This window comes from Epinephelus lanceolatus, chromosome 1 (genome assembly GCF_041903045.1).
Source record: "Epinephelus lanceolatus isolate andai-2023 chromosome 1, ASM4190304v1, whole genome shotgun sequence".
NCBI lineage: Eukaryota > Metazoa > Chordata > Actinopteri > Perciformes > Serranidae > Epinephelus > Epinephelus lanceolatus.
The window spans coordinates 36,117,631-36,120,452 of record NC_135734.1 but is presented as its reverse complement, the minus strand read 5'-3'; positions in this window follow the sequence as shown (position 1 = coordinate 36,120,452).

The window sequence follows — 2,822 nt, the reverse complement described above, 5'->3', positions numbered from 1 at the left end:
TCACAGACTGATGTTTACGGTTGAAGGGAAAGATAGCTGTCGGCTGTGATTGGATGGTCCTCGTCACATGGCATGCAGTGTGCTGCTGCGTTCCAAAAGCTGAATCAAATTTCTCTTAGGGTGCAGCTATCGCGCCCTGAAAATAGATGCTCAGGAACGCGTGCGTCACTCTGGAATTTGAGCATGCCTGCCACACGTCTACAAAAAACACAGCATGTGTGCAGGCCGTTAGTGTTGATTTTTGTTGTTGTTGGGTTTGTTTTTTTTTTTTTTTTACATATGCTGATGTGTGGACCCATTTGTTAGGGGACTCCTTAAAAACACAGGGCTTTGCCCAGGGCTGTGCCTTATATCCTGCGCCTTAGAGTGTTGATGTGCATACTCTTCAGCTCGGATTGGGTCTTTTTATCAGTTTTTGGATAAGCTAGCAAAACCGTAACTGAAAAGATTGCTCCAGGGTGACCAGTGGCTTCGTGGGAGGAGCAGGTGCCCCATATATGAAGGCAATGTCCTTGCTGCAGCAGCCATGGGTTCAATTCCAGCCTGCAGGCTAATAAAGGCACAACCAGCAAACTGTTCCTAATCTTTGCCTTTATCCCAAGATTAAACCTACCGGAGAATTCAAGCTGAACTGTAACTTCAGACAGAGATGCTTCTTTATTTTTTATGTTCATCAATTTATGAAGATACACTTAGGTTTCTGCTGCCTGTACTGCTGGCACAGCTGCGACCGTGACTGGACTTCCCTGCAGATTTTCAAATAATTACCTAACTGCTGCCTTAATTTTCGAATTGACCATCATAAAATTATACTGGGAAATGTGTGCAACTAAATTGTGCTGAAATACAATCTAATAACATTTGGATGGACTAAATTATGTCCAACAAAAAAAATCAATTCAGACTGGGGGCCTGTATTCTGATATCAATGTAGTGTCCATCACCAATAATTCCAGCACAAACAGGCTTATTACTTGTACAAAACTCGCAAAATTCACCCTCAAACTCACAAACATGCTCTCACATCTGAGTGGGGCTGAGACAGTCCTGGAGTGCACACTGAACAAGTTTGCCTAGAGGGTTTTCTGCCAGAACGCCCTTTCTTCTGATAACAGCTCCCACGGAGCTACCTGAACCTGACCATCTGGGTCAAACACTGTGTTTTTAGGAAGCTCCCCTCTACGAGATTAGTTCCAACTAGGCACTGCCCATCCCAGTTCCTGACTGGAGCTGCACCCAGTCCAGCTCTTCAAATCCGTGAGATGCAATTCAGGCAATCAGGTACATATTCTTGGTCGGTTTGTCGGTCATGACAGCTGGGATTTCTCTCTCTCGCCACCATGTCTCCGTAGTTGTGTTTGGCTTAATCGATGTGTTGAGGCTTTTGTAAAGTAATATTTTCACATTGCCCACTGCCTGGTGACCTGGAGCATTTTCTTGTTTAGAAACAGTTGGAGCAGGAGTTTTCATCAAGCAGGCTCATGTAGTGAGGTTTTAGTTCCATGTTTGTTTTCCTCTCAGATAAAGTATTAGTTCTTATTTCTTTCGAGTCCTCTTTTCATTTATTTTCATTTATTTGACCTGAACTGCACCCACATGTCTTATATCCTTTATTGTGTGCCTCCTTGTTTGTATTTGTGAAAATCTAAGTTCCTTGTTAAATAAATAACTTTATTTGACCAATTCCGTCTGATTTCATATTGCTTCCTCTTCCCCTGGCGAGCTGGGTCGTAACATGTGGAAACATGGAGACAGAAGAAGGAGAGAGGAAGAGAGAGGAGACAGACACAGCCAGGGAGAGAGACAGACTCTGACGACCAGACTGTGATGTTACACAAATGTCAACATCAGCTTCCATCTCCAATCCAGCGAAAATCACATCATCAAATATTTGCTGTAGCCGTGGATTTTCCTCTGTGTGTCAGTTCTCACCCAGTCGCTTCTTGTCAGTGTCAGACTTAACAAGGCAGGCAAACTGCGCAGAGCCAGCGGCCTGTCAGGTGCAGCATATTGACACCTCATGGGGGAAAAAAAGCCTGTGCTGACAAACGCTCACCACCGCACTGCCAGTCTGGTCGTACCCCAGGCATCTGGGATGGGAGGGAGGGGAAACCACCAGTCTGCACAGGGAAATTAGAGCAAACTGTCAGCCCCACTCTGAAACTGACTGTGAGTGGGAGTATGAGAAGGTGACCCTTGCATGAGCAGTGTAGGCGTTTTGTCTTGACTTCTGTTCATTTTTCATTGGCAGTTTTATGTCTGCCTTTGGTCATGAACTGAGCGCCTCTTGACCCAGTGTTGCTTTTTGGCTGCATGATGCCGAGGTGTATGAGGTGGTGAACCATATGTCCTCTAGAGCAGTGGCTGCCAGCTGGTGGGGCCCAACACTGGGTCGTAGGTCCATTCTGAATGGACCGCAAGTGACTCACAAACGTGGGAAGTTTGTAATAAAAACACCTTATATTTTTAGTTAAGTGCATTGCCAGCGCAGCGCTTTTATTTTGAAGAGCCATTTCCTGCTGTAGAGTGAGTGACTAATCTATTTACCAGAGACGACATGGCCAAACCCAAGTATGATGCTGAATGTATTAAACTGTGTGGACCTTGAACTAATGACCAAGGAGAAATCAGGACCCCAGGGCTGCACCAGTTGGGAACCACTGCTCTAGAGCACACCAGTGGTGCCCCCAAAGGAAGCCAGGGGGCCCTTTGGCACACTGATACCTGGCTTTCACTGGCCCCCTGATGAAAATAATTGGAGGTTGACAGTACTGTCTGTGACAAGCTGTGGCGTATGAAGGTAGTGGTATCTATCTTGTGAA